We start from the raw sequence: 12,893 nt of genomic DNA on the forward strand, positions 1-12,893 counted from the left end.
GAACTTGTCTCCAGGAGGACTGGGACAGGGGCCACCTTGGTCACTGCTATATCCCTCGTGCTAACACAGTATGCAATGAATGTCCATTAATAAAATGACTGTATTTACTCCTTAAAACACTCTGCTAAGGACCTTTTCACTGCTGAGAACTGTATTTCAACCAAGTCATACGTGGCCCTAGGGAACCATGCAAAACGGGGTATAGCTAGACTATGTGAATATACCGAAAAGGCGTTCCCATCTGCCCTTTCCCTCCTCTAAGTCCCTGAGTACACTAGGCTCAAATCTCATTCCATCAGCAGGCAGATGACATGGATATCAATGGCCCAGGCACAAATTAAAAAGTGTTTTCAATAACTGGTAACTCTGTAAACTACTGCTACCTATGGCCCAAACTCTAAACTTAAATATTAAGGTGCTTTATTTACAGCAAAAATGCCGGCCCTGACCTCCACTGTCTCAAAACTGCGAGGAGGAGCCCGGACGCCGCAGCGGAGGCAGCACCGGCACCCCTCCCGCCAAGCGCAGGAACTGGCCTTTTCGGCTTCCAGGGTCACTGGAAGGCAAAATGTGTCACAGATACGGCCAGTACACACCAACGCAACGAACGATTCCACAAAAAAACTGAAAACCAGCGCGGGGAGGTAACGACGCATTCTCTGGGAAGCGAATCCGCGCTCTTCGCGCTTCCCGCAGCGCCAGCCGCCCCGCAGTGCCGGAATCCCCCGAAGGCACGCCAGAAGCTAAGCCGGCCACGGGGTGGCCGCACCCAAGGCCCGGGAGGAAGCGCCAAGGCTCCCAGGGATGCCTAGGGAAACCAGCTGCGCCTATAAGCCAGCTGCGCGGCCCCCCGAGCCCCGGGCCGCACTCGCCCAGGCCAGCCTTCCGCTCCTCCCCGCGAGCTGCCGCCCCGACTTCCACCCTCGAAACCGTTCCTGCCGCGACCACAGAGTGCTCGCCAGTCGCCTCAACCTCACGCAGCCCACCAGGGCCGGCGTCTGAGGCCCGCGCCCCCTGCCCGGGGCTGCTCTCACCGGCCCCGCCCGCCCGCTCGCTCCCTTCCGCGGCCGCCATCTTCTCGGCCGGAGCGGCCTCTGAGGGATCCGCGGCTCTCACCGGCCGGGCTCCGATGCCGGCCCCGCCCCGCTCCCAAGGGCGGCCCAAGCAGCAGCCGGCTCCTCTACCCGACGCCCGGGACGCCACTTACCGCAGGCCGCAGGCCTGTAGGGTCTCGCAGCCATTTCCCCGAACGCCGTGGAGTGGGCGGCCGGCCACCGAGACGGCGCGGGGCTAGAGCGGCGCCCCCGCGCGGTGGGCGGAGGACGAGGCCGGCCACCGAGACGCTGCGGGGCTAGAGCGGAGCCCCAGGCTGGGAAGCCTAACCCCGTACTGCGCGCATGCGCCCGCCTTCCCTACCTGCACTTCGGGTGCGTCCTTTGGGTCTGCACTGACGATGACTTGGTTGCACCCTTTGTGGACGCCTTATTTCCCCGACCCCAAGGGTGAAAGCTGGAGCGCTGCCCTTGCAGGGATCCCTCGGAACAGCTCGGGCAGGGCAAAGGCGGAACGTGGATGCTAGCCCCGAGGGACTGCACTCCGCCAGGATTTCGCTCTTAAGACCGATAAACCCTTCAAGTCGGTGGGGATAGGAAGCTCCTGGGCTAAATTTGTAAGAGGTGTGGGGGGCGGGGACAGAGGATAATGGAAGAAAAGGCCCAAGTTTTCTCTTCCAGATTGTATTTCTCAAACCGCAAGCTCCCGACGGCCTCGGCTGGGAGTGGCAGGGAGCGGCGGGGTCCAGGCGTGGGCGGGGTTTCCCTCCAACTTGAAGACCCTATCCAGCTGCCTCCCTCCCAAGCTCGGCGCCAGAAACCAAGAGCGTGGGGTGGGGGGAGCGGAAGGAGCACAGCGAGAAAGGGAGGCGGGCACGCTGGACCTCTAGGCCCCAGGGACCTTGGCTGTGTCCCACCATGTCAATTCTACACTCAGAACTACTGACCAGTAGCTAGAACTCAAAGAATGCATGGATATGTTTGCCCACAGGGGTTGGAGGGAACGATTAGACATTTACAATCAAGCGAGGGGAAAGTGAGGTATGGTAGATGTTAACCTTCCATGTGGATTTTCTTCAGTTCCCTCAATAGTAACTACAGTGACACCCCATCACCTGTCTGTCCCCAGATACTGCAGGAAAGAGACTGGGAGGGGGCAGGAGGGGCAGTTGCTGCCTTGAGGCACCATGGGCACTGGCCACTTGCTCCGAGGGCAGGGACTTGTAGGGGGAGGTGGCCCCATTGCTTCCGCTTCTGTGAACAGTGATCCCCTACCTGGAAGCATGCACCATCTAGCCTTTGGCGTCAGCCCTGGTCAAGAGCAAAAGGGGCCCAGAGTGCCGTAAAGCTGCCCCTAATACAGAGGCTTCTGCGATGCTTCCGTGGATGAACCAGGGGCTTTGAGGCAGGTGTGCTTTTCTAAATAATACCTCTGAAGATTGATTACAGGGTCTGCCAGTTTCTGAGGCGGACTTAGTTTTCTTCAAAGGAATCCAACACAGTTTGTTTCATGCTGGTGTGGCCCATTAGGACCACATTAATGGAATCTGGCAGGGATGGCCTTGACAGTCTTCCATCTTGAGTGTGTCTTCAGGTTGCAAAGAGGGGTTTTTGCCCTCAGACATGGGGCAGTGGGAAGCTGAGACGGGGTTGAGACCACCTTTAACAAGTACTGTGGTCTTCCGCGAGCTCTCTGTTAAAGGAGGGCTCACATGCTGAGGCCCAGGTGAAGACCACATGAGGCCTCCCTACAAGAGGCTCTCTCTGAATCCAACTGGTATGGGGGAACCTCAGCCCACTCTCTTTAGCTGAGGATCTTTAAACCAGCCTCAATTTCTTTCTGCAAGACGGTGAGATTTTAAGAGATTTTAACTCTTGGGTGCAGTTTCAGGTTGGGCACTCAGGAGATAGATGGAAAGGCTCTAAGGGAATAGAAAGAGTGGACAAGGCGGCTCAGGGACAAGAGAACCAAGAGGAAGAAAAAGGCAGGAATACATGAGTAAACGGAACGCTTACCGCAGTGCTCAGGGATACGCAGAATGCCTGCCTTCCTGCAAGTCCAGAGGACACCGGAACCGGCCTCCCGTTCTCATCTCCCCCGCCACCCAGAAGCTGGCTCGGCTGTGGAGGCCTGGCCAGACTATCCATTCTGGCCTTCCCCACCTACGAGGTGATGAAGTCAGCCTATCCCAGCTTACCTGCCGTCACTACTCCTGGGAGCTGCCCTCCCTGGTGAGAAAGGCATTTGGAGAATCTACAGTCTGGGTATTTGAATTTGAACTCCACTAGCAAAAGAATGCTTTTTCCTAACCGAATTTATTTAAAACGTAAAACCCAAAGGAGGAAACAAAGTCTTCAGTAGTTTCAATAAATTGTTCCTTAAATATCCCCAATCCACAAACAAAACCCCACAAGTAGCACCGATTTACAACAGGATGTGGCCCGGAAAGCAGGAAGGGGGCCAAGAGCGCTCCAGCAGGAAGTTTAATAGGTGGTCCATGGGAAAAAAACACGATGGGTGCATCACAAATAGGTGTAAACAGTACACTTTTGTAACGTGTAGACACCAGTTTCTGCAACACACACGCCACGCAAAGTTTAAGGAAAGTTTTTGAAAGTACAATCCGGAAAACTCAGCAATTCTTTCCAAAAAAAAAAAAGAAAGAAAATTCCTTTCCGCGATTATAAGCCTCCTCCATTGGGACTCAGGGTCCGCAGCAGAATACCCTGATCCCAAAATAAAAATACTCTGACAAAAATGCTCCAGCAGGCAGCCGGCTTTACTTGGTTTAAAGTCGGATTTCGCTTAGTCTCGTGAAAGCCAAGGAGCGCCAGCGCTTCCTGACTCCGCACAGTTCTCTCGGCGGAGAGTTCCCGCCCTCTCCAAGAACCGGAAGCCGGACAGCGTCAGGACGTTTCATTCTTCTCACTGGGGATTCAGAGCGGCTAAGGACAGGGCCCTCGCCAAGGCCACCGGGCAGCGTCCAGGTCTCTCCTTTGCGAGGGGAGCAGCGGCGGAGGGGCACGGGGAGGGACCACGGCGGGGTGCGCTTGGGCCTCGGCGCTGAGCTCCTCCTCTGCTCGCTCTGGAGGACGCCCGCAGGATTCTTGCAGACTTCCGCCGAGGCAGGATGGAGGCCTGCAGTGATGCATCCTGGGCCCGCGACCCGGGCGGCCGGAACATAGTTCTTTCTGGCCGGAGACCGACCCGGTCCTGAGTCGTGTCTGCGCCAGGCCCCCCACGCCGTGCTCCAGGGACTCAGTGCCCGGCGCGCTGGGGCTGTATCGCTAGCCACTTGGGGCAGGAAAAAGGAATCACAAAATACAACCCTCTCCTTTACCCAGGAGGAGAATGTGAATTCCCGGGGGGGGGAATACATATATGTGTGTACATGTATGTATACATATATGTGTACGTGTATACATATATGTATGTGTGTACGTGTGTGTATATATATATGCATATATATATATGCCTACTGTATTCTTATTGCTAACAAAAACTTCAGCCACTGTGTGCTCTGTGTGGTGGTGTTGCTGTTTTTTTGGAGAAACTGATGAATTTTCATTACTTTTACATTGTATAAGTCCAGCTAACTTTAACAGTTAACTTTAGATAAATCAAGTCACCAATGCTAAAAGGTGTCACAATCAGATCGGCCACTACTTCCCCTCAAAGCAAACAGTAAAGCACTGCCTTTGGCTCCTTTAAAGAATATTAGCCAGATTTGCCGGGCGCAGTGGCTTACGCCTGTAATCTCAGCACTTTGTGAGGCTGAGGTGGGCGGATCACCTGAGGTCCTGAGGTCAGGAGTTCAAGACCAGCCTGACCAACATGGTGAAGCCCCATCTCTACTAAAAATAGAAATTAGCCGAGCGTGGTGGCAGGCACCTGTAATCCCAGCTACTCGGGGGATAAGGCAGGAGAATTTCTTGAACCCGCTGCACTCCAGTCTGGGAGACTCTATCTCAAAACAAAACAAAAAACAAAAAAAACAAAACAAAACAAAACAAAAACCAGATCTTTGTCTACCAAAGGGCAAATGCCATGTTTGTGCATCACTGAGCAACAGCACTGCCAGAAAAGGCAACTTCACAGAATTCACCCACTCAGTGAATTCCGCTGAATGCTGTTTTGAGACAACCAACACAGAGGGGGAGTATGGACGACAGTGGGTGGTAAGTTAAGGGGAACTGACAGGATGGAAAAGGGCCAGGAAACGAAAGAATTCAAGGAAAAACAGAAACAGAAGTTAAACTTCGTGTTCCAACCCCGAAGACCTCTAGAAAGCTGTGGGATGTGATGGAGCTACATGTTCTATGCAGCATATTCGAGAATCATACCAATTTTCTGTCTTAGGCAAAAGAATAAATGTGAAATACAAAAAAGGGAGGGAAATGAGATGGGAGGAGGGATCACCCCCCCTTAAATGCTGTACCAAATTACTTTAATACTGCATTTTTGTAATTAGCATTATGGACAGTGTCTTATCATTTGAATGTTACTGGAAACCTGTGCTATGACTTTTAACTAGAAAAACAAGGGATGAATCTTTCTTTGATCACATTAGCCTCTGTACGTTACTCCAGACAGCTGCAATGAACTAACAACAATATCCACAAACAAGGCAAAAGGAACTTCTCATGGTCGGGAACTGAATCTGGATGTGTTACTCTGTCTTCTGTCATTTTCCAGATATCTTTAGAAAGAATGAGCTGCAGTTTGTAGTGCTGCTTTCCTTGAGACAAGGTCTCACTCTGTCGCCAGACTGGAGTGCAGTAGTGTGATACTGGCTGTCTGCAAGCTCCGCCTCCCAGGCTCAAGCAACCCTTCTGCCTCAGCCTCCTGAGTAGCTGGGACTACAGGCGCGCGCCACCACACCTGGCTAATTTTTGTATTTTTTGTAGAGATGGGGTTTCACTGTGTTGCCCAGGCTGGTCTTGGACTCCAGGCATCCACCCGCCTCTGCCTCCCAAAGTGCTGGGATTACAGGCATGAGCCACCCCACCACGCCTGGCCCGAGCTGCAGTAGTTCTATATCCTCTGCTAAGGAGAGAACACATTAATGCAGAACCATGCTCATTACTCCTTCCTCTGAGAATGTTTCATGTTTCTCTGAGTTGTCTAAGTTTTCCCTTTGAGGTCAGTGAAAAGTAAATAAAGACAACTTTGGAATAAATCAATATTTTAGTAAGTATAAGGCAAAAAACTTTCTTTTCTAAGTGGTTTTATCTCAACCATCTTTAAAGGAACACAGCAAACAAGAAAGCCAAAAAAACGCTTTCACAGATTCTGACAGAATAAGAGTAAAGCGGTTGTACCCAAATAGGATATTTACCCTTACAGGCTATTCACACCATGGAACATAGACCACGGAAAAAGGGGAAACGAAGCCATGGATGACTGAATTCCTACATCTGCTGGTGAGCACCAGGAAGAAGGTGCAGGGATGTCCATGAGGTCAGAGGCAGCCATCAGTTCCAGAGCAATGGGCCCTGGCCCCATTCTTGTGCCTTCTGCCTAACCTCAATGCCTCCCGAGTATGGGACCTCACGGGGAGGGATAGGGCTACAATTGTGTAGACTACAATTAAAGATTTTTTTCTTAAATGAAAACACTTTAAGAAGTGAAAGAGGCCGGGCGCGGTGGCTCAAGCCTGTAATCCCAGCACTTTGGGAGGCCGAGACGGGCGGATCACGAGGTCAGGAGATCGAGACCATCCTGGCTAACACGGTGAAACCCCGTCTCTACTAAAAAATACAAAAAACTAGCCGGGCGAGGTGGCAGGCGCCTGTAGTCCCAGCTACTCGGGAGGCTGAGGCAGGAGAATGGCGTAAACCCGGGAGGCGGAGCTTACAGTGAGCTGAGATCTGGCCACTGCACTCCAGCCTGGGCAGCACAGCGAGACTCCGTCTCAAAAAAAAAAAAAAGTGAAAGAGACTTCAGTAATCTTCCAGAATTTGTCCAGATAGGATTAACTGTATAAATTAATTCCTGTTCTTGCTTAGTTCACAAAAACAAAATGGTAAAACTGAGAGTGTGTTTGGAGGAAATACCAACAGTAACAACAAAGGCTGAGCTATCAGCAGTTTCCAAAAGATACCCAAATGGGAACCTGAGGGTTTTTCCCTTCTTTTAAGAAACAGCAGGGAGGTCTTGCTTTGTTGACCTGGCTAGTCTCAGACTCCTGGCCTCAAGGAATCCTCCTGTCTCAGCCTCCCCAAAGTGCTGGGATTATAGATGTGAGCCACCCTGCCTCTTTCATTCCAATAGGAAAGTATTTAAAGAGTAAATGTAGAGCCAGGCACGGTGGCCCATGCCTGTCATCTCAACACTTCGGGAGGCCCAGGAGGGAGGATCACTGGAGCCCAGGAGTTGAAGGCCAGCCTGGGGAACACAGGAACTCTATTTCTACCTCTACCTGCCCATCAGACATGTGACCACAACAGCTGCATGCACACGAGGAACTTAAGACACAGACAGAACTATCCACATGTAGGTGTGTATATTTATATATATTTTTTGTTAATTTTCATAAAAAAGATCCCAAACCAATAACTGTCTATCAAATCCTAACCAGCCAGGTTCAAAGTGCATAATCAAACTCAAATGAAATAGTACATACATGATGCTTTGACCATGTACATTGCTACTCAAAACACTCTTTGGCCTTTCCCACTGGCCTGCAATGGCAGGACTGTATCGCCTTCCCTCCTGCCATGTGTGTTTCAGGTAACAGCATGCTAGATAGCTTATGTCTCAACCTCAGCAGCAGTTAAAGGTTTAAAAAACAAAAAAATCAAGAAAAGATTATTCTTGCTCTCACCCAAACAAACTTACAAAATATTCAGTGCTTCCTGATTGAGTGGTATAATCTAGAAAGGGAAATAAAATCAGGCAAAACGAGGGAGGGGGAAGGGCACCTATATCAAACAATCGCCAGTTAAAGATGCTCTACAGGGTCTGGGTTCACCAAACACATGGTGTCAGAATATGTGCAGCAGAGCAGGGGTGGTGGCTCATGCCTCTCATCCCAGCACTTTGGGAGGCCAAGGCAGGCGGATCACCTGAGGTCTGGAGTTTGAGACCAGCCTGACAACCATGAAGAAACCCTATCTCTACTAAAAATACAAAATTAGCCGGGCGTGGTGGCACATGTCTGTAATCCCAGCTACTCAGGAGGCTGAGGCAGGAGAATTGCTTAAACCAGGAGGCGGAGGTTGTGGTGAGCCAAAATCGCGCCACTGCACTCCGGCCTGGGCAACAAGAGTGAAATTCTGTCTCCAAAAAAAAAAGAATATGTGCAGCAGACTAAATAGGAAAAATTTTCCTTACCCCTTTCCAACGTCTAAGAATAATTGTTTAAAATACTGTGAAAAGTGAAGTCTATGAAAATTGAGGTCTGCATATTTCCTTCCTACTTGTGCTAATCATTCTGAGCATCAACAACAGATGGGTTTATCAACTATCCTGAAAAATAAGGTGGTTTGATTTGCCCAATCTCTTTGAAAGCCTGAAGTCTCCAGTATGTAGGGGTTTGATTTTATGCTTTTGGGTTTTGAGAGTAAAACAAAACATCCATGGGAATAATGTGATTTTGAAACATGGCTGATATCCTGGTTTTTCAAACATTCTATGATTTGAGTACAGGAAACACTACGTAGTGGCTCACACCTATAATCCCAGCACTCTGGGAGGCCGAGGCAGGAGGATTGCTTGCGCCCAGAAGTTTGAGAACAGCCTGGGCAACATAGTGAGAACTCTCCTCTACAAAAAATAAACGAAATCAGCTGGGTGTGGCGGCTTTCGCTTGTAGTCCCAGCTACTCAAGAGGCTAACATGGGAGGATTAGCTGGGAGGTGTAGGTTGCAGTGAGCTGTTATCACGCCACTGCACTCCAGCCTAGGCAAACTGCTTTCCCCTTTTTAAAAACTCATTAATGTTCTTTTACAATTAATATACCTTTAGCACTCTTCTTTCTGTTCATCTCTTTCAATATGAAACAACTGAAGTTCAAAGCCACCACCTCAGCTTGCAAGACACTGGAAGCTCTGAACACCTGGTTGCCCCTCAGCTGACGGTAAGGGCCAAGCCTGTGGTTTCTCTAGTCCACATGCCCACCTCCGTCACAGGAAAGCTCAGGCAGTTAATGAAGCCAGCAGGTTGAAATCCTTGTCACTGTCCCAGATGTCAACCGGTGTAGCCCTGCACCCTCTCAAGCTGTCCCAGGACCCATCTACCTCTTTTCTGCTCTCCTGCACCCTTGGTGACCCTCCATGCTGGTGTCTTCAGAGCTCTGGCCCAGGTTCTCCTCCTCTCGCTCCACCTATACCTTCTCCACGGAGACTTCATGCACACCTGGCTGTAGGTGCGTTTATCTCTGCCTGGATCCAGGCACCGTCATTCACCTGCCCCCCTGGCATCTCCATGTGAATGCCTCAACTGCACTTCAAAACCTATCTAATACAAGCAAAATGAGCTTAGGACTTCCGACCTCCCTACTACATACATCCAGACTCTTCTCTGGCGTTCCCTATCCAGAGGATGGTCCCACCACCCTATACATTCATAGGCCAGAAGCTGAGAAATGATCCTTGATCCCCCTCCCTGCTCCTCAGTCTCACCTGCTGCTGCAGCATTTGATGGCATCTAGCTCACTGCTCACTTCTCAGTACATATGTGCGTGGCCCTAATGGCTTCTGAACGCCTTCAATATCCTACGCTGTCTTCACCTCACCCCTGTTCACCACACTCCAATGTTTCCCATTCCCATCACATCACTCAACTTCTTGCTCTCTCACCAAAAACTATCAAATGGCGAGTTTTGGCAGCTTCATCCTGGACTTCCCTGCTGGAAACTGCTAACATAGCTTCTTGAAACTCAACACCCTGTGGCTTCAGGGAGCACCTTTGAAGCCCCTGGTTCTTGTCAGACGCCCCTGGTCACCTTCTTGCTACCGTTCATAGGCAACTTCTTCCTCAGTGAATACAGCTTGCAGCTCTGCATTCCGGACTTGATCCACTCCTTGTCTCCACGGACTTCCTCTGAATACTGTACCCATCAACTCTCAGCTCTCGCCTTGCTCTTCCCCTTGGGCTTTAGATGTGTCCTACAGGCACCTCCAATTCAATGAGGCCCACGCTGAACGCACCACCTCTACCTCATTGTTGCACCTCCTTCTTCATCATGATCATTCTCAGTTGGTGCCACCACCTCATCAGCTGTGCTACTCACCTGCATCACTCGGGTCTTCCTTCTTAGCTCCCACAAATTAGCAATCCCACCAAGGACTGCTCATTTCCCTCCTGACTGAAGGCCTCTTTCCATTTTTGCTAGTATTGCTTCTAGTTAAGATCCTCATAATCATTCTCTCATTTATTCCTTCATCACTCAACAAATAAATATTTATGGAGCTCCTATTACGAACTAGACTTCAGCCATAATCAACTCGCGTGAAGCTTACCATTTTATGGTGAATCACGACATCCATCAGGTAGTAACCACACGGACCGTGTGCTAAGAGCCACCAAGAGGTAATTTAGGATTGTGTGCAAGCACAAAGGCAAGGCACTCAATCCAGCTTTGTTTAGGGAAGACTTCCCCAGAAAGCCTCGTCTCTACTGAGGAGGTGAGCAGGAGTTAGCCTAGGGGAAGTGTTTTACACGCAGGGCCCAGACTGTGAGACCACAGCGATAACAAAGCTTGCTGACACGAGAAAACCTCCAGTGGGCTGGCAAGGCTGGAGCAGAGAGTAAGATGAGGAGTGCAGATTTACAGCTGCGCTAACTTTACGTAGGCAATTGGGGAGTCCCCAAGGGATGTTAGGAGGCTAGAGTCAATGAGTGATGGCTTTTGGAGAGATCACCCTGTCTGCTATGTGAGAGGTAGTGACAGGACTTCTGGAACTCAACAGGAGTTATGGAGACGCCCTGGCAGTCCAGAAAGCAAAGATGATGGTTTCCATTTATGGTGGAAGAGGCTGGGAAACAACACAAAGGAGCCAGTTTCTAGAGAAGATTAAGGAGGGGGCTCAAGTAGGACTTGGTAACTGGCTGGCTGCTGGGAGGAGAGGTATTAACCTGTGACCCACAGGCAAGCACTGAGAAAGCCTCTTTGACCTGGAATGTTAAGGAATGTCCCCTTAAGGCGCTAGCACTCAAGCTTTCTGCTCGCGCATCCCCTTGCACACTTGCATCCCCCTGCACACTTTTTCGTTGATGTTCAGGCTGGGCGTGGTGGCTAACTCCTGTAAACCCAGCACTTCGGAGGCCGAGGTGGGAGGATGGCTTGAGCCCAGGAGATCGAGACCAGCCTAGGCAAGAAGGCAAAACCCCGTCTCTAAAAAACTTAAAAAATAAAAATAGGCCAGGTGCAGTGGTTCACGCCTGTAATCCCAGGACCCTGGGAGGCCAAGGTGGGTGATCATTTGAGGTCAGGAGTTCGAGACCAGCCTGGCCAACATGGTGAAACCCCGCCTGTTCTAAAAACACAAAATTATTGGCCGGGCGCGGCGGCCCGTACCTGTAGTTCCAGCTACTCGGGAGGCTGAGGCAGGAGAATCACTTGAACCCAGGAGGGGGAGGTTGCAGTGAGCCAATATCGTGACAGTGCACTCCAGCCTGGGCAACAAAGTGAGACTCCTTCTCAAAAAATAAATAAAATAGGCCGGGCGCGGTGGCTCAAGCCTGTAATCCCAGCACTTTGGGACGCCCAGACGGGCGGATCACGAGGTCAGGAGATCGAGACTATCCTGGCTAATACGGTGAAACCCCGTCTCTACTAAAAAATACAAAATATTAGCCGGGCGAGGTGGCGGCGCCTGTAGTTCCAGCTACTCGGGAGGCTGAGGCAGGAGAATGGCGTAAACCCGGGAGGCAGAGCTTGCAGTGAGCTGAGATCGGGACACTGCACTCCAGCCTGGGCGACAGAGCGAGACGCCGTCTCAAAATAAATAAATTAATTAATTAATTAATTAAATTAAATAAAAATAGGCCGGGCGCGGGGGCTCGCGCCTGTAATTCCTAGCACTTTGGGAGGCTGAGGCGGGCGGATCACGAGGTCGAGATCGAGACCAGCCTGATCAACAAGGTGAAACCCCATCTCTACTAAAAATACAAAAATTAGCTGGGCGTGGTGGCGCGCGCCTGTAGTCCCAGCTACTCGAGAGGCTGAGACAGAAGAATCGCTTGAACCCGGGAGATGGAGGTTGCAGTGAGCCGAGATGACGCCACTGCGCTCCAGCCTGGCGACAGAGTGAGGCTCCGTCTAAAATAAACAAATAAATAAATACCAAGAACTGTTGACCATAGGGTTAAGTAGTTGCAAATGATGTAATTACTGTCTTGTACTGCCTGTGCGTATGAAGCATAACGTTGTCAAGACTTTAGACCTGTAGATTTAGCTCCTTCGATTAACGGAAAATGTCCAAAACCAGTCTTCCTCCAAACTATTTGCCGAACTGGACTTACTGTCGCTGAGTGGACCGACCGACATAGCTCACACGTTATTCAACTCACTTGTAAGCAAACACACGAAACCACCTCACCCCCGACTGCTACTTCAGAAAGAAGCCGTCCCGTGAATTCCTAGCAGATGAAATCAGGGGCTGCCCCTCAAGGACTCTATTGCTTCCTTCGGCTCTTATTAAATACTTTAAGTTACTTCCCAGCAACAGAAACATGGGACCCTGCGATGACCGAGTTCGCATTCCTCCCGAGCCGACAGGCAATAAACAAGTAAACGCGCAAACACCCAAGTGCGGCCTCAACCCGCGCTCCTGCCCGGCGGTCTCCAGTCACCGAGTAACCCCGGCCCTGCCCCGCGCCGCCGCCAGGACTCC

At 50.7% G+C, this 12,893-nt stretch overlaps 1 protein-coding gene across 2 annotated transcripts in view; it reads right to left on the reverse strand.

Annotated features, from left to right (window-relative positions):
• DIDO1 (death inducer-obliterator 1) overlaps positions 1-12,893 on the reverse strand; it is a 63,324-nt gene that overhangs the window by 49,905 nt on the left and 526 nt on the right. The window contains exon 1 of one of the 2 annotated variants that reach the window (XM_023183230.2): positions 1,208-2,143. The exons of the other annotated variant lie outside the window; for it this stretch is intronic. The gene's annotated coding sequence lies outside the window, so the exon portion shown is untranslated. Of the gene's footprint in view, positions 1-1,207; positions 2,144-12,893 lie in introns of those variants that run through there. 2 annotated transcript variants of the gene reach the window in all.

The sequence above is a fragment of the Piliocolobus tephrosceles genome, chromosome 20 (assembly GCF_002776525.5).
Source record: "Piliocolobus tephrosceles isolate RC106 chromosome 20, ASM277652v3, whole genome shotgun sequence".
Classification (NCBI taxonomy): Eukaryota; Metazoa; Chordata; class Mammalia; order Primates; family Cercopithecidae; genus Piliocolobus; species Piliocolobus tephrosceles.